This window comes from Hesperophylax consimilis, chromosome 9 (assembly GCF_061612785.1).
Source record: "Hesperophylax consimilis isolate HC1 chromosome 9, BYU_Hcon_1.0, whole genome shotgun sequence".
Classification (NCBI taxonomy): Eukaryota; Metazoa; Arthropoda; class Insecta; order Trichoptera; family Limnephilidae; genus Hesperophylax; species Hesperophylax consimilis.
Window position 1 is genome coordinate 27,918,174 of NC_142844.1, and position 20,342 is coordinate 27,938,515.

General features: G+C 32.7%; 1 non-coding gene across 1 annotated transcript; it reads right to left on the reverse strand.

Annotated features, from left to right (window-relative positions):
* Nucleotides 1-19,333: 19,333 nt before the first annotated feature.
* On the reverse strand, nucleotides 19,334-19,405 carry TRNAQ-UUG (transfer RNA glutamine (anticodon UUG)). Its single transcript has one exon. It is a non-coding gene; the product is annotated as a tRNA-Gln (tRNA).
* Between the last annotated feature and the right edge of the window lie 937 nt (nucleotides 19,406-20,342).

Below are 20,342 nucleotides of genomic sequence, written 5' to 3' on the forward strand. Positions count from 1 at the left end.
TATAAAACAAAATAATAAACAAAGCCGATTACTATAAATAATCGAAGGACTCACTTCTCTCGTTTATATTTTAAAGTCAATTCCATATTACATTACGGTCTAATTAATTCCATCATTCTTTGGTTTTCTCTGAAAGCAAATATAGTCTAAAACAAATACGTTGGAAAAGTCGCAAGTAAACAAAAATTAAAATAAATATTTATATTGTGTATAAACAACGGATTCTGGTACAAAACAAGTCTAAATATTCAATTATTAAACACACAAATATGAAATGTAATGTTATACATAATATCCTTAGAATTCAAAAAAAAGTTTATTAAATACAAACATACGGTACTTTTGAGTTCTTTTCAAATAAATTTTACAGTGTTTTGCAGATAACGATAATCAAACATACTTGTTTATTTATTTGGGAACGTTACCTTATTATGTTTTTGTGTCTAGTTCTATTTCATATTTTGCAGTGATATATTACGTTGATGAGTACAACCTTCAAAAGTTATTCGAATTAAATCTATTGATTTACTTAAGTTTTTAATCCAACAGTTTTTTCTATCTTCTACTTTTTATTACAATTTTTCCAAAATTTTAGCTTCATCTATAGTTATTAATTTCATATATTTACACTAGATTTCATATTTCATACAAATTAATTACACTCAATTGGTCACCATGAAACAGGCAGCCGCCTAGTATGGTGATTCATTATATCTACTTTATGTAAATTTCATAATAATGTAACATGTATTAAATAAATAAATAAAAAAACAGTATTTGTCTGCCATATTACATGAGACAAATATAAAATTATTTCATTTAAAGAAAAAAAATTAAATCAAAAATCATAATAGGTAGGTATCTAATGATAACATGAAATATAAACACCACATAAATAAATAAAAAATTAAACTTAAATTAAATTAGTCAAGGAGGTCGCCGCATCATCAGCACCGTTCGCTCACTAAGTAGAAAGCTGAGCCACTCGGTTGCAGCTACGACGATGACGTTTGTTGACTCAGAGTCCTTCTCCAGAAGCTGGCTAGTCGGTAAGGAGTGCACCATCCCTTCAGTAAAGATCATGGAGGCACTGCAGAACCTTGGAGAAGAGTATTTTTCTAACATCGTCGCTACAGTGCAGTGGTGGAACCGCCTTGAGAGCATTCCGGCTCGTATAGTCCGTCCATATCTTATATATTCTTTGTGTCTTCTGTAAAGATATGTCCTGGATATTTAAAGTTAATAGGAACGCTCGTTATGCTCCACATTCATAAATAACGCTAAATAATTTATTTTATTAAAATACGCTTTTTGCAAGGTATTGCTTTACAATATTATGAACAAATTATTTGTTTGCGCCCGTACATACGCAATATGAATATTTGTTTGCGCCCGTAAATACGCAATATGAATTTGAATAAATAGTTTTGTTTGTTTAAAAACTCAACATTGAACAAAAAATTATTTGCATTCAAATACAATATTGCAACGACAATTCAATCCAATATTGTATTTGAATGGCTTTCTTAAAAGAATTGAGTATTTTTACGGACAAAACTGTTTATTCATATTCCGTATGTACGGGCGCAAACAAATAATTTGTCTTAATATTTTATTAAAAAAAAGCCACATATGAACACGTAGATTATAATAAGCGTCGCGTTTAACCTTAACATGTGAGGCCACAAGCAGTTAATTTCCTTCTAGATAGATTGGTGGAATATTTAGTGGCGTTGTTGTGTTTGAAAACGATGATGACTGACTTTTTGCAATTGATATTAATAATTTAAGAATAATAATCATGATTACTTTTTTAACATCCTACTAGAGTACAAAAAAAATATTCATAAACCCACAAACTAGAATTCAAAAATTATTGATCTCAGAAAAAAGCTGTTTTTTCAAAAGTTAACGAAGTGTCCAAGTTTCATAACTAAAAAAAATTGTAGAGTTTAGAGGTAACCTAGAATTTTCAGCCGGAAAAATCAAGCAAATTTCATGTCACCAGAGGTCAACATAAGGTAGGAAGATAATCATTATTCATATCCCATAAGATTCTACTGAAAAAAATGAATAGTATAGGTATAAAAGACAACGCAATTAAATGGATTTCAAACTACCTAAAAAATCGACCACAAGACGTAAAAATAAATCATGTTAATAGCGATAAAGAACATTCTGACTTTGGAATCCCGCAAGGTACAGTGCTTGGGCCAATTCTTTTCACCATATATGTTAACGACATTTTCTTTCAAACACTACATGGCCAAATTACTTCGTATGCCAACGATACAGTTCTAATAATAAGCGAAAAAACTTGGGAAAACGTAATATTTAAAGCCACTGAAGACATAAATACTCTTAAGAATTTTTCGACATTAATTTACTATCACTAAATAGCGATAAAACATATGTAATTCCATTTGCAATACACACAAAAGACATCCCTAAAAATTTTGACATTATCATTCATGACAATTCCAAAATACATAATAAAAATTACTGTCTCCAAAACTACACAATACTAAAAAACACAAACACAATCAAATATCTAGGAGTAATTATCGATAAAAATTTGAATTGGAAGGAACAAATATGTCTAGTTGTAAAAAAAATCAGAAAACTGAAATATGTATTTTTAAGAAACAGAAATTTTTCGTTCTTTTTTTTCAAATATATAGATAGATATTATTCCTTGCCATAAATAATATTTATTACACGCTGAAACCATACCACAGTTGTTTGGAAGGCTCGTGAGTGATGCGCGCCATCTCATTCGTCTGCGTAGTTATCAAAGCTGAGTAAGTGTGTGAATTAGGTTGCCAGTGTTGCCATCTTGAACGATTTCCCGTTAAATTTGGTGGACTGGAGTGCCCTCGAAACGGGAGAAAATTAAGTCTAAGCGGATTTAATGGATGCGAAAATCTTGTCGGAATCGAATAAAAGAAAAATTAATGAAGCCATAATTATTATTTAAGAAAAGAAGAATGTGGTAACATTCAGAAGCCGGGATCACTGAATATTCCGTGGTTGTATCATTTTATTTCCTCTACTAGCCACCCCTCACACACTTTAAAACGAAAACACATAAAATATCTAGAGAAATTATCTAATTAAAATAATTTTTCCAGTGGATCTTTTACTGAAAACCCTAGCAAAAAATTAAATATCATCTCTTCAATAAAATAAATCTACTCAACCTTACAACTATAGACCTTTCATTCCCCTCAACTTTATCATAAGCTTACACCAACTCAACTACAAACCTTTATTTCCCCTCAACTTTATCATAAGTTCACACCAACTCAACTATACACCTTTGTTTTCCCTGAACTTTATCACAAGCTTACACTAACTCAACTATAAACATTTCTTTCCCCTTATCTTTATCATAAGCTTACACCAACTCAACTATACAGCTTTCTTTCCTCTCAACTTTATCATTAGCTTACACCAACTCAACTATAAACCTTTTTTCCCCCAATTTTATTATAATTTTACACCAACTCAACTATAAACCTTTCTTTCCCCTCAACTTTACCATAAACTTACACCAATTCAACTATACACCTTTCTTCCCTCTCAACTTTAGCATAACCTTACACCATGGGTTACATGTTCTTCTCTTTACACCTACTTAAAACAGTGTTCAAATATAAACAAAATCTGAACAAAATGTAAATCAGTATAATAAATTTGCAGTATGCAGACAATACATCAAATAAGTCTTGCTGCAGACAAAATAAGACTGGAATACCCTCGGTACAACCCACAATCAACTTCCCCTAGTCGGTGGCTTGTCGTAAATACATACATATTTGTTGTGCTGTGATTTTCATTTTTCTTGGCAAGAACTTGAATCTTGAAGATTTTCTGAAAAGGAAAAATGCAAATAGTACAACGCTCCAACAAAGGGGTAGGCAGGAGTAAGGACTAAATAATATAATGGTGTGTTTTTGCGTACTGTGTTCCCGGTTGACAATAAGAGGATGGCATCCGAGAAAACTTGATGACGTCAGTATTTGATTTGTATTGTTGCTTTCCTAGTTTATTTATTTTAATGAAAGTTTAAACAGTGATAAAAAAAATACTTTCAACATTGTCATAACAAGAGCTTACAACAATAAGATATTGCCCTGGTGAAAGTCCAACATTCAGAATTGAAACGTGGCGTGTTCCGTGACCAGATCGGATTCCCTCTTTTCTTTCATCTACTTCCACTTCTCACTCTAGTCAGTCTTACAACAAACCCTAATTCGGCTGCCATAGTTAGCCGGGAGCAGTTAGGACTCTTGTGTGGTATTCACATATAAATGTGAATGTTGACTTCACATTGAAATATTTTGATAACCTTATTAAATGAAGATACTAATTGACCACGTATCATTGTCCCAAAAAATCTTTTTTTAAATATAATTTTTGTAAGACTATGAAAAAAATTACTTTTGGAGCCAAATAAAACAATAAACTTCGTTAGTATAACATATATCGTGTTGAGCGCAGACCACTAGGAAAAAACTATGGTTACAAAAAAAGTAAAGTTTGTGGAAGCATAAATCATGTTTTTGGTTCCTTATCTTGCCGTATGTGATAAATTCATCTATTTTGTGTATATTCATTGCAGGAAATCAGTTATGTTAATTTACATAATAGTATTAAAAGCAAAATAAAGTTTAATCCATTTGTAAATCATTTGCTTTTAAAATAACACGAGGCGACGTAAAAAAAATTTATCAAAATTATAAAAATATTCCAATCTCGCAGCATATTTAACCTTATCCAATTGTCTTAAATTTAAATAACGGCAACTTTATTGAAAAAAAAAAACTAAAAAAAAAAAAAAATATATTATTAAATAAAAAACTTTAATGATTAAAGTAAATAAATACTTTAAAAAGTGAAATATTTGTATGTTTTTTTGTGTTTTCATTCATGGTTGTTTAATCTTTAAAAATATATATACTTTTTAATTTCAGCGTAAAACACTTTTTAATCCGCATTTGTTCCGATTCGTCGTGGTCCGATAAAATATAACACTTGCAACAAAGGTACTTAAGAAGTTTGCAAGTTTCAACTTTTATTTAAATGAAACATTGCACGTGCAATACTTTACCACCAAAGGCATCGACTCCCACGAGGTTTTCTGTACTGAAAATTTCTCTTTGTAGCTGAATTCCCTTACGTAATCTCGCCTTGAAAAATCTCAGGTGTCTGCGAGGAAAGCTGGCTCTCATTGTTTACAACTTTTGCGGTTATGGAATAATTCTTACTCAGCACTTGCGGGGGATCAGCGAATTGGGGCTGCCTCTGTCCGGAATGGGAATATTTCAGGAAATCTTTCAGGAATACTATCTTGCGAATATTGAAATAGCTTTCATAGCTTTCAGGAATCCTTTCATTCATCTTATAAACCTACCCATATTATATATCGTCGTCTGTGATAATAAATGTACAAATATAAATATATATTGATAAATAAAAAAACGTAGTAGAACGGTTCGTCAGAAGGTACCTTACCATTGTAACATTGCAAGTACCAAAGCAGAAATAAATTCAGTAATTAACCGACTACACAGAGCAGGGAATAAATATCACATGAACACCAACGGTACTGAATGTCTATCAGCCTATAAAAACATTGTTATTAAATCTGTGTGTCTATCTTGATAGCTTTGTAACGTTTATAAATTTTCAATGTATCCAAATTTATAGAAATGTGCATCCTATAGTTTACTCTGTTTGTTGCTTTAAGTTAATATTTCTATATTTGGTATATATTTTATTGTTATATCTATTTTACTCTCTGATTATATCAAATGTATTTTTAATTGTATCATAGGTAAAAGCCATAGACATATGAATATTAGTAGACCTGCCCTAAGTGATTAAAAGCGTATTATCCCCACTCCCCATACCGGTTCCATTGGAGCCGGCTGGGCTCGCGTATGGCCTCAAGTGAAATTTGAAAACGTGACGTCATCATTCTTGTGCGAACTATGGTCGAGGCATCATCGGTTCATTTTACGAAATAACACGGCAAAATGTTGACTTGTACTATGAAAACTTGTAAAAATAGATGTGAAAAAGAGAATAAACCCAATTGTCGTATTACATTCCATATATAAGCATTATTTTACTTTATTTTAAGCATATTCACATCGTATAATATAGATCAGTTTTAGAAACATATTATACTATCATATCGAGAAACGTCTGGACGCGAAACACAAAGCTGGTTGGTTGCTGGGAAGTAAATTATGAACATTTATAAAAGTGTCTTAACTAAATACTTAAACGAAATATTCGACTCTGAAAATAGAACCGAATTTTTTTGCCGAATTTGGACTTCGCAAATTTGTTCATAACGTGGCGAGTAATTTGCGCTCCCATGTAAAAATGTCTATTCATTCAAAAGCAGATTTTACTTTTAAGAAGTAAATGGTGATATTATAATGCGAGATGCCTATTTACTGTCAGATTGATTTATTGACGAATCACAGTCAGCCTTACGCCCTTCGTTCTTCAACAGTTGATTTTACCCCTCGCCATTATCTTCTCGTCTATTAACTCCTATGTCTGTGGTAAAAGCCCTAATTGGGCGTGTACAAATAAATAAATAAATAAACATGTGTTTGAAAAATATTCATTGATGATGAGAATAATAATAATAATAAATCCAAATGAAACAAGACACAGAAAAAATGACGGTTTCAACTGGGAATCGAACTCAGGATCTCTGTCTTACCGGAACAACGACTCAACCAACCACTGGGACCTTATTATCGTATGTCATAAAAATGACGATTTTTTTTTGCCTATTGTTCTGTTTCATGTTTTTTTTAGATTTATTAGTATTAATATCTTATTCTATGATATATTACATTGATCGATATAGCTTTCAAACAATATTTAAAACGTCATTCCAATAAAACACTCCGATTACAAGCTTAACATTAATAATTGTGGTAGACATATATGTATTTTCCCAGTAAGTGGAACAGGTCGACGCAGAATCTAACATCAATCTATCAAAATATTATTATATTTCAATTAAGTTTGAACGTGATAATGTCATGTGAAATTTTGTAAATTTCATCTTTTCAGTATTCATCTCATTTTTAAATGCGTACGTACACTACCATCAGCTACAGTGACTGATAAATGTAATAATTTATCCTCCTTAAGAAAACACTAGGCCTCTTCTTTAATAACCAGGTAACATTTTATAAACCCATATGAGGTAAAAATATATAGTGAGGTAACGTCGTTATATTTGTATGAAAAACATTAACTTTAAATTCAGTAAATTTTAATTAATCTCCACTTCTCTTGGCAAATAAGAATCTGGAAAATTAAATTTTTAATTTATAATCATATTATATTGTTTATAAAATAAAAAATGCGTTTTTTTAAGCAATATTTTAATTCCAAGAAAGTTTTTTAACTGGTCAATACATAGGTATGTCTAGCAATTAATATTTTAAACTGTTTCAAATTTTCAAGTACAGGGTTTTTCAATAAGAGGTGTTATTTTGAATAGCCCGCTATTTCGGTAGATGTTACTTTTGAAGCTGTCATTTTTTGACAATTGACAAGCAGAAACTACGTCATTAATAAAAATGGAACGATACACGCTTCAACAACGCATTGAAATTATTAAAATTCACTTAAGTGAATCAAATGCAAATCATCTTGAGTGATGAGGCCAATTTCCACCTCAGTGGCTTCGTCAACAAGGCTCGGAAAACTCAAGAGTTATTGTTGAAAAGCCTCTTTATCCTTAACGTGTGATTGTTTGGTGCGGTTTATGGTCCTGTGGAGTCATTGGACATTACTTTTTCGAAAATGAGGTTGGAGCAACAGTGACGGTGAATAGATTGCGTTATCGAGAGATGATTAATGATTTTTCATAGCCGGAATTGGATGGTATTGATTTTGATAGCGTTTACTTTCAACAAGACGGCGCTACGTGCCACACAAGCAAAGAAACCATTTATCTTTTACTATTGAATATCAAAATAACACCTCTTATTGGAAAACCCTGTAGAAGCACATATATTAATAATAATGAAGATGTTTTTTACAAGAAATACGTTCTAGATGATATTGGTGAATTAATTTCCACTACAAAATCGTCATAAGCAAAAACACATCATAAATTTAAATATGTCACTATTATTTTGTGACATATCTTATTTTTAGGGTTGGAAATACAACCTTTATTCATGTAACTGCATCCCTGGAAATAATCGAACCTGCACAGACTGGAACTTGAATACATAAATACAGCATTTTCTATCACCGAGGCTGTCCAAAACATGGGTACAGGGTTGTATGGTATATTTATGTTATCCTGTGTCCTTAAATTTTGCACGAGCTATATACATCGTACATACATTTTCTACGAACCTTCTAAACCAAAAACGTCGATATTTCCATCAGATTATCAAAAATACACATTTTGTTTGTATGTGCGTTAGTCCTACGTGAAATCTAATTCAACAAACTCAAAATTACTTTGATTTAACTGTCACTGTCAATATTATTGGAAATGATGGCGAGAGGAATTCAAATAAGTACCTACCTACAAAACAGTATTTTTTTAAGAAAATTATTTTGATTTTAATTCTATATTTGAAATGTTCTTTTGTTTAAATTTCTTAGGGTCAGTCTTGGCAAGTAAAGTGAAATTTCACGATTTTTTCTTCATCATTTCAAGGGTGTTTGCTTTTATAATTTTTTATACTTTTATAATTTTCAAGAAAACGATATTTTCTTACTTAACGTGTTAATTTGACAAGAAAAATTCTAATCATCTCTCGAATTTATCAGAAAAAATATTATAAAAATACGAATAGAATTGAATGCATAAAAATCCCATTGGTGATGATCTGGCTTGTAAGTCACACAGACCATCAGGGAGTAATTAATTCCCTATGAAAAAAATGGGTTGATTACAAAATTCACTCTGCAGGAAAGGTAACAAATTATAATCCAGCCACCAAATACATAAAAACAGAAGACTCACCGAAAATATCACTCGCATTGAGTTTACAGCGATTCCTTAAATCTCCAAATTCGGCAGCGGACAGCAATCAGCACAATAATATTTGCATTCGCACTGTGAAATTATAATCTGTTACGACCAGCTCTTAAAAGAGTAGAATTTAGAATAAAAAAGAATTACCATATTGTAATTCTAGAGTACTCTCACTTTATTGTGACAAAAATATTTTAATCCTTTAGTCTTAAATCGACCAAACAGGAATAGTGGTGCCCTCTTTTGTCAAAGGATATAATTCGGATGAATCCAGCTGATAAATGCAAAGATGACTGTAATTCATTATCACTTACCTGCAGAGCAAAATTTATATAAAACTGACAAGAGATGTCTATTCTGTCCACTATTTTTAATTTTAAAATTTTATTTCAAACTAATTTTAAGTCTACTGCTTCTCCACCCATTAATATTAATAAAGACGACGGGGCTTTTAAAATCCCCTATCCCTATCGATCAAATAAGGAGAAAAAAAGTCTCCAACCCCTCCCGAAAAAAAAAAACAATAAAATATCACAAACGTAAAAAAAAACGATAGTGAAACAACGTCGAAACCTATCCACACCATCTCACATAAATAATTGTATCAATTTTTTACGGTAATGATTCCCGGCCAGAACCGGCGGCTGGTGGCGGGCGTCGGCAGACCATTGGAAAATGGTGGCTGTAATTTCCGTCTCGTATTTCGGGCACAAAGCCACTGGACGCGGACGTGCGACACAAATGGGACAATACATTTGCATATCATACAAGTGCATTGAAAGCGAGACTGTTGGAACTGCATTGGATCCCGTCACCAATAAAACATTTCTTTGTGACTTATAACTTTATAAGATTTTACTAAAAACTACCTTTAAATTAGTAACATGAAAATAACAATTATATTTCTTAAAGAAGCTATCAAAAAGTTGGAGAATTCGTGCGTATTTCTGTTTCTTAATAAAATCCCAGTAAATTGGATATTTTTGAACGTATTTAAAAACTACCATTAGTGGAGGACTGAATGCAGTTGGCGTTAACAAAAAAATGTCCAAGGAAGCGAAGTTAGCAGTCCAAAATGGAGTGCTGGTACCTACCCTGGGGTATGGAAGTGAGGTAAGGAACTGGCAGAGAAAGGATGAAAGTAGACTGAATGCTGTTGAAATGAAATCCCTGAGGAGTATTTGTGGTAAAACCATGTATGATCGTGTGAGAAATATGGAGATCCGCAAAGAGTGTAAGGTTGATGTAAGCGTAATGAGTAAGATTCAGAAAAGAAGGATTAGATCCTTTGGGCATGTAAAGCAAATGAGAGAAGAAAGGAGTTTAAGGAGAATATATGACGCGAATGCGAATAGTAGCAGAAGTCAGGGACACCCGAGGAAAATATGGCACGATCAAGTTAATCAGATACTTGTGTTGGGCCATGTCAAGAGTCAGAATAATAGAAGAGTATGTGTGAGACGATGTATGAATGTGAATGAGGCCAGAAGTGTGTGCCAAGACCTAGTTGTTTGGCGGACTGTCCCCTCTGTCTAGCCCTGCGGGGAAACGGCTTGATGGTTAGTTGGTTAGTTAGTTAGTTCAAAAATTAAAAATTGATTTTGAAAGGCGATGAGACATTTTCAATTTTTATTATTAAAAATAACTATATAATTTATGAAATATCAATTTTTTTAATAAAAACATAATAAAGTTTTAAAAATACTGAATTCAAATTACTGATATTGGAAAATAAAGTTTGGTGTTTTCTCTTTTTATTTCCGTTTAGTTCATATTTCTAACTATGACAAACAAATGAAATACACATCTCAAATACAAAATTAAAATTATTTTCTGATTCTTTTTCATTTTTTTTCTGTTTCACATCTTCCGTTTGAGAGTCGTTAAAATTGTGTTCACATATATTTCAGAATAAAGCACTTAACATTAACACAGGAGGACCAGAGGAAAAGGGGTTACAGGTATGAGGATTTGTAAGGAATCTGGGGATCAGCGTGTTCAGGAGTGAGGGACATATGAATATATCCCTCCCACTGTGGAGCAAGGCGATGGATTAAGAGACCAGTTAGAGAAGTCAAAGGGTCCCCCAAAGCAGCCTCTCCCGATACGTCACACCTCATACATCATCTTGAACACACCTCACCCGATGAATCCGGGCACCACAGTCAAAACACCAAACCTTGCGAAACACTTGGAGTGACCCAAGACAGAGGTGTTGGTTAAGCAATAAATATTTCCCGGGACGACGGTACCCAAATCCACCTTCAAAATTGATTGTATAAATTCAAAAATATTAAATGTACCAATAACTGCAACCTCCATTGTGTTCCATCTCCCTCATAGTAAGGCACGTAGAAATACTGGCTGCCGTAGATATTTGACACTATTCATTATTATTGTCCTAATAATGGATCCGCTCTTCCTGAATTCGGTAAACCTTCGCCAGAACAATGGACTCCGAATTAATGTTTATCAAAATTGAATTTCTATTGAAGGATTTATACACGTTTTGCAGTTATGTGAAATGAATTTAAATAAATCAGTTAGATATCTTATACACCGAAACTTTTGCGGTGATATTGTACAAACACTGAATAGAAAATGAATGAACACACTAGAAACGCTTTACAATGTAGAGTTCAATGGAAGCCGATGCCGCCACTGATTTAGAACTTTTGGTTCTAGCCCATTTAAAATGCACAGGAAAAATTACTGATTTAAAATACTGCAAAAAGAAAAAATCAGTTTGTACGATATTTTCGTTATGTTGACGCATTCTTTAAACTTTAATTTAACTTCTAACTATACAATTGTAAATGTTCTCCAAAATGCCCTGGAAAGAATCTCAGACTTTTGATGTCCCGAAAGAAACCATTCATCTGTGCTGAATGCAATTACTAATGTTATCCAAATTGACCCTGGTAATAAATTACATCTTTTCGATTCTTTCAAAGATAAAGAAACCATCCTATCACTTCGAATGCAATCAACAATGTTCTCAAAATTTGTTTTGACAGCATCGCCATTCCATTGTAAGAATATTATGTACTAAATACACAATTTGGCTGTCCTGAAACGGGAATCCTTCTCAGTTGGACAGACAAAGGTTCATTTTGTTTTGTATTGTTTCTAATTTATATATATATAAATAAATAATAATAACTAGAAATCACCTCAATAGAGCTTTACACGTCTTATTATGTTGCTGTTTCAAAAATCAGGTTAGATGGTCAGTTGGTCGCTCCAGACATAGCCAAAGTGGAAACAAAATCAGCACAAGAGCACTGATGTACATATGTAGAAATGCTTGCCAACAAAGCTAACCTCGTCAATGAGTCCTCAACTTGACTTAGAGAATGGAGATAGCAAGAACGTTTTAATTAACGTTCAATGGCTACGTTCAGACTAAGCCGCACAACGCACTGAGCCGCTCCCAAAAAGCAAGTAAAAAATTAAATTGAGCAGACCAAAGGGCAAAACAAAGGGTATGAAATCCAGGATGCTCGCAGACAAGCCAGGGAGAGCAAAATATTTCAGTTTTTCCAAAATAGCTACACACTTTGAAGCAAAAAGTTAAAATAATTTATGAAACAATTTGTGATCAATTATATATACGTTTATTTTTAATGTAAGTGGTATTTGAAATAATAAAATAAAAATCTAATTATTAGAGACAATATTAGCGATTCCTAAACGAAAATCTGAAACAGAAAAATCAGAAAAAGATACGGTCACATCTAGTACTCGAAGTAAGACAAGTGTCCTAGGTTCGAGTCCTAGATGTGACCGTATATTTTCAGATTTTCGTTTAGGAATCGCAAATATTGTCTTCAATAATTAAATATTACAATTTGAGGTTTTACTCACTAAGTTATTCCAAAAAATAAAAATTACTATCATTATTTGATGGCCTCCGTGGTCGAGGGATAAGGCTCTCGACTAGCAAGCCGGAGGCAGCGGGTTCAAATACCGACGTGCACAAATACATTTTGTGTTATTTCACAATTTAATTATATGAAATAACATTCAGTATATTACGGTGAAAAATACTCTCAGTATCGCCTTTGTGTAAGATCACTATTCAGAATTGAAACTTTGCTTGAAATTTTTTGGTGACTAGGTCTGAAAGGCAATGTACTTCCCTAGCTCTTCCTCTTAGGAGCAGTTTGGACTCTTGTGCGGTTTCACATCAATAAAAAAGAAAACTGAGTGATGCCACCAAAATGGCTAATCCTTTGATGGAAAGGCTCAAATACACTATTATAATCACAATTGATTTCATACCGTTTACTTTGACTTAAAGCGATGCCATAAGTATTAATGCAAAATCATGTGTTTTTGGTTTGAAAATTTGGTCGCCTAGAAATTTTTCAGATGCTTTAATTAAATACTGCGAGTAAAATACATCTTGGGCTTTAAAATAATCGAGTATTTTTTAGATAAGTCTTTTTATAAGCCCAAAAAAAAAATAATGTAAAGGCCTATGAAAACTGCTTTAAAGTTCAAAATCTCCTACTTACAAACCCATTTTCGGTTATGATTTTATTGTATAATGTAGCAAATTAAGTAATTTATAAAATGATCGAAAAAAAAATAAATATTTATGCCTGGACATCCACAAAATAAAATAAAAGGCACTTTTTGGCCATGTTTTTTTCTTGCATAAATCAAAACAGGCGGATGGTGTTAAGCGGGAATTTAAACTTTGTCGCCATCTACGTAAGGGTTGTTATTGATAGCAGCTCAATTTAAAATACTACACGACGTAGTGCATCGCCTTAAGGCGAAGCTCAATGCCAAATTACTATTTAGATCAATCTTTATAACGAATTGGTGTACATTATGAATACCAAAATATATGCATTAGATAAATTGAAGGTTTTCCTATCGTTTCGCTTGAGTAGAATACAAATAAAATTTAAAAATTACTCAATAAAAATTCTCCTCTTAATTTTTTATTTGCTACTTCGGAGCGGCTTGTTGCGTTGTGCGGCTTAGTCTGGATGTATCCAATGAATAAAAATATATTATAACTATATTATGCTCAATATAAATATTTATCAAATATTCTAATCAAAACATCAAAACACAAAAAAAAACGATGATGAAGAAAAATTAATTCATTAACACTAAGGCCTTTCGTACATGGAGATACATTCAAGCGACCCTACATTCGTGCATGTAGCATACGCGTCGCTGGTGAGTACCCGCCATACTAGCTGGCTAGTGTTCGTAAGCGACGCTACGTGTTGACTGCGGGTATGGCGTCAGTTGCACGCTACTTGCAGTGCTGGTAGCACGCTGCGCGTGTTGCATTCGTATCTTCTACTCGTTTAACATAAATCAAACATGATTTGAAGTTAATTATTTTCTGGAGGTGGGAAAATTTCCATGTTTATGTAACTATAATTTATCGGAATACAGAAAAGTAAAACTGAAATCATTTAACACCCCTGCCATATTGGTTCGTTACGGTTGGTAATTTAGCAGGGGTGTCCAAGTTCATTGTGTGAGGTGTTTGGCCAGCTGCGTGGCGTGTCAGATCGGGAGAGAATGGTTTGAGGAGAGGCTGGGTTAGGAAGACCCTTTGACCTCTCAAACTGGGATATATTCATACGTCCGTCAATCCTGGACATACTGATCCCTAGATTCCTACTTAATCCATTAATACAACATATATTTTACTTTCCCAGAGCTTCTTCTCCTTCCTTTTTCTTAAAAAAGACCCTTCATACAGCATCCTAAAAGATGATATGGACCCTGAGTGAAATTATCCTAACCCCAGTCAATGTAAAAAAAAAAGTTTTTGGCGGCGACGAATACCCTACAGTTAAAATTTATTTCGTTGAATTGGTGAACCCAAAATCTTCTTTTAAATCGTTTTTTAGTGCTTTTAAATATAAGGAAGAACAATATTACTGTCTTCGTCGCTAGAATCACTTGACATTGTATTAACTCGATGACTGCACGTGAAAAACTTTTCAGTATATTTCGGGTAGCGCCATGTACAGAAACCAGCATTAAAGAGTAGCATATCGGTAGGCTACTTGTAGTTGCGTCACAGTCACGTAGCTACTAAGTATCACCATGTACGAATGGCCTTACTTCTTTACTTTTATTTTAAATCACTGAACAGAAAATCCCTAACGGAAAAAAGAAATCAGTTTTCGCCAATAAGCATTAACCTTTAGAATACCATGCTCCAGATAAGGCCATGAATTGACAATCCGTTCAAGGAAGACTTAAGATCTCTTTTAAAATTAGTTGTTACTCCAGATACACCAAAAGGACACTTCTATCTGTTCTATCACTGCTTATAAAATTAACATAATTATCTTGTTACTCAAATAATACTAATATATGGAAGTAAGCGTAGTTCAATTTTCCCAAAGGGCTAACAACGCTAGCAATCAGACACTTGTAACTTAAGATAAAAAACATTCTAACAAAAGAGCTAACGATTTTTGAAATTCTATATGTATGTCAGTATAATTTATCCATACAAACGTTTGCTTTCCCATCCATAGCGTTTCCCTTGCCCCGGGGCTGGGGGCTCGGGGCTAGTCGCCAGTCAGATCACGCACGCCACTGATAAAACTTTTCTCCCACAATTACCTAAAAGGCAAGGTGGCGAATAACTTACCGTCCGACCTTTAGCCTCGACCCCACCGCCGCCCCCCGCACACTGCACATATTACTGTTACTTATAAATAATGCCTTACCGAACCATCTTGCTATTTCTACTTCCAGGCTTCCGCGTTGTTACATCCAGTACCTACTAACTCTATACGGTTAAAAAATAAATGTTTGTTAATCATTTAATTAAATATTCCTGTCGAAGACTTAAAATACAACTTCTTATTAAATACTCTAAAAATACATACATTAGATTATTAGAAGATAGACGTAAAATAAACGATTTAACAAAATATCATAACTCTAAATTCGACTGTTGTGAACTCCTGCAACTTATAAACATACGTACACCCAGAGTAACAACACGATAAAATACAATATTCTACAGCAGCACACATAAGCGTAACTACATTGCCCACTCTCCGATACAACGACTTCACACCAAGGGAAATCATTACTTGGGTGATTTTGACATATTCAATACCAATTTGGCAAGTTTTGTGGATCATTTAAAACATTTATTTCAACAATACTCCTAAACACATCATGTAAACCTACAAATAGCTGTAATTTTCTGTTTTTGTTTATTGTGTTTGTATGACTTGTTGCAAAGCTTTTATCAAATGTAATTTTATTCTTATTTTTTATGTCTCAAAGTATATTTTATTTATTTATTTATTAATCTTAAGTTAGCTCACATCTTCGTGTGTGCTAATAGTTTTATAAACATATAAACATGTACATTGTTTGGCAAACATAATCTTTCTTTAAATATTTCAATAAAGTCACAAAAAAAGAAACATTAATAATTGAGATAGACATATTTTCTTGATTCATTTTTGAACTTATTAATATTTTCTATCACAGCAATTTCCTTCGGAATTTTGTTATAGAGTTGAACGGCCTGGTACATCAGAGATTTTTGGGTGCTTGTTTTTTTTCTTGTTGGCAATCTAATTTGCTTAGAATTTCTCGTCCCGTGTCCGTGTATCTCGTTATTGTAATTTATTTTTCTTTTCAGTTCCTTAGACATCATCCCTAAGTTAATTTTATGTATAAAAATAAGTACATTCAAATACACAGTTTGCTTCACCGTCAAAATATTCAGCTCCTTTAACATGTCTCTTATCCGTGTGTATATGTTACGCTTAAGTATTATTCGCATTGCTTTATTTTGCAGTATTTGCATTTTTTTCATTTTCTCTTTATTGCAGAGAAAAAGAATACTTGAACAGTAATTAAAGTGTGGTGATATAATTGTATTGTATATTATCTGGCATGTTTCTTTATTTACTTTGTTTCTGATTCTACCAAGAAATGATATTTTATTTGCAATTTTTTTAATTGTATTGTCTGCATTTTTTGAGAAGTTCAATTTTGAGTCTATAATAACACCTAGATATTTAATTTCTTCCACTTTTTTTTATGATTTCTCCATTTATAGAAACCTTTGGTTCCTCATGTGTATTTGTTCTGCCTATATGCATGTATTTTGTCTTATTTACATTTAGTTTTAATTTATTTAGTTTGAGCCATTTTGACAATGTTTCTAAGTCACTATTTATCTTTTTGATTGCTTTCTCATAATTATCTTCTGCAATATAAATTAGTGCGTCGTCTGCAAACAGTCTTATTTTGCAATGTTTTAATATTTTTACCATATCATTTATGTAGAGTATAAACAATATCGGACCCAATACAGATCCTTGCGGTACACCCGGCTTATTTTCAATCGGATTTGATATATTGTTTCTTATCTTTGTTGTTTGTTGTCTGTTGCTTAAGTAGTTTTTAAACCATTCCAGTTCTTTCCCTTTTATTCCATATTTTTTTAATTTTTTAATAACTCTTTTTCTATCTATTGTTTCAAAAGCTCTCTGAAAATCTAAAAACACCGCAACAATATGCAAGTTTTTATCTATATCTTCCTTCCAATCATCAATTACTAAATTTAACGCTGTTTCACATGAATTATTGTTCCTAAATCCAGATTGTTCGTCACAAAGGATGCTATTATTTTCCAAGTATTCTTCAAGTTGAGATTTAATTATGTATTCCATCACTTGCTCATATTTTGGTAACATATTTACAGGTCGAAAGTCTTCACATTTTTTTGTGTTCGAAATCTTTGGAATTGGTATCACCATAGACGTTTTCCATGATTCAGGAAACTTCCCTGTTTCTAACGATTCGTTTATTAAACTAAGAAACTCTTCTCCTATTACAGGTAATGCATGTTCTAATATTTGAATAGTGATCCCATCTCGACTGGGCTTTGATTTGATTTTGGACAGTATTTTTTGGAGTTTCTGGCCGTCTATTTTCTTAAAATTTGATTCGCAAGTTTTTTTTTCAAAATTGAAAATTTCTTCTTCTTCTATGATTGGGATATTTTTGTTAATTTCTTCTATACTTGTCACAAAATATTTATTAAACTTATCAGCCATGTTGTTTTCGCCAGCCAATTCGGTTGGGAATATGATATCTTTTTCCACATCTTCACATTTATTTTTTATCATTGACTTAAGTGTTTTCCACATTTATATGTCAAATTAAAATTATACTACCAACCATGTAAAAGCCCTCTGGGCGTTAAATAAATAAATAAATAAGTAAATAAATAAATAAATCGAATTATCAAATTGGTTTAGGTCACATATCCCGTTAACACATTGATGTATTATATTTAGATGAGACATGAAGAGAAAAAATAGGTTCTACTTTTTTACCTCCAATTGACCATCAACTCTACCAACGCTCTAACTAAAACTACCAAATCACAACACGTTTCTGCTAGACATTAATATGCAATAGCGCCTATAGTTGTAGAGCTCTATGCGTTAACATTTTCGTATTTTTTCATAGGACATACTGTTTTTTTACTAGTGTAATATTTTCTTATCTCACACTCCGAAAATCTGCCATTTCCGATACAATTGTGAGTATTGGAATTTAAAAAAAGAAATACTTTTAAAAGATATTGCCATTTCTCAGAATATTCCATCATACCTTCGTTTCTGAAGGTCTGGTGGAGATATAGTCCTTCTACGTTTAGTAGGATTTAAAGAAATACCGTATTTTTTTTCATAGTTAAAGCATACTAAATAACAGAACAAAATGTGTATTTACTTACAACTATTTGAATTTCACCTTTATTTAATGCAAATCTTGGACGTGGAAATTTATCCACTTCCCAATATCCGATCAAGCTGAAACTTAACATATAGACTCGTTGTCGATGACATTGCATTCTATCAACTTTTGGTGTTAATCAAGTACACACACGCCGACATATAAGCATTTCTCTGAAATCGTACGATATTACAGCAGTAAATATACGAAAAATATGTCGGTTCTACACGATCGGCATCTGGCAAGGGCTTTAGCGCGGTTGACTTCGGTTCCTGGGAATGAAGGTTCAATCCTCAGCCAAACCAGAAAAAAGTTTTTGAAAGACGTTTTAAAATTGATTGTAAAATTTTTTTTTTCGGTTTTTTAACTCTGCAAATTTATCTTTCTTTCAAGTAGCTACGTCGAACAAAAAATATTTCAATAATTTTCTGGCAGCGTTGGCATTACGTGACCAGTGACAAGAGATCGTTTTTAAAAGATGATGAAATTAAACAGTAAATTAATATTTGTTTTAACAAAAAGTCCAGGTTCCACCGAGATTTGAACTCGGATCGCAGGATTCAAAGTCCTGAGTGCTAACCATTACACCATGGAACCGACGATAACGTTGGAACAGATTTGTTGACTAATTTTATCATATCAACAAAATAACTTCGCCAAAGTAATAAACACAATGTTTATGTCAATATTAATGATAAAAGTACAGTTATTAATATAATGTTTATTTTATACACTTGTCAAGATAACCCTAGGCCAATTTTGATTTCATTGATTCAAATATTGGACTCGTAAATAAGTAATTATATACATTGATCAGACCACAATATTTGTTTATATGTGTTCTTGCGTTTAACCTTGTCCGTTATAATCGCGGACATCCAAATTAAGGCGATGCACTACGTCGTGTAATATTTTAAATTGAGCCGCCATCAATAACAACCCTTACGTAGATGGCGATTAGGTTTAAATTCCCGCTTAACACCATCCGCCTGTTTTGATTTATGCTAGGAACATGGCCAAAAAGTGCCTTTTATTTTATTTTGTGGATGTTCAGGCATAAATATTTAATTTTTTTCCGATCATTTTATAAATAACTTAATTTGCCACATTAAACAGGGTTTTCCAATAAAAGGTGTTATTTTGAACAGCCCGCTATGTCGGTAGATTTTACTTTTAAAGCTGTCATTTTTTAACATTTGACAAGTATAAACTACACCATTAATAAAAATGGAACGATAAACGCTTCAACAATGCATTGAAATTATTAAAATTCACTTGAGTGAATCAAATGCAAATCATCTTGAGTGATGAGGCCCATTTCCACCTAGGTGGCTTCGTCAACAAGCAAAATTGTCGCATCTGGGGCTAGGAAAACACAAGAGTTATTGTTGAAAAGCTTCTCTATCCTCAACGTGTTACTGTTTGGTGCGGTTTATGGTCCGGCGGAGTCATTGGACCTTACTTTTTCGAAAATGAGGCTGGAGCAACAGTTACGGTGAATGGATTGCGCTATCGAGAGATGATTAATGATTTT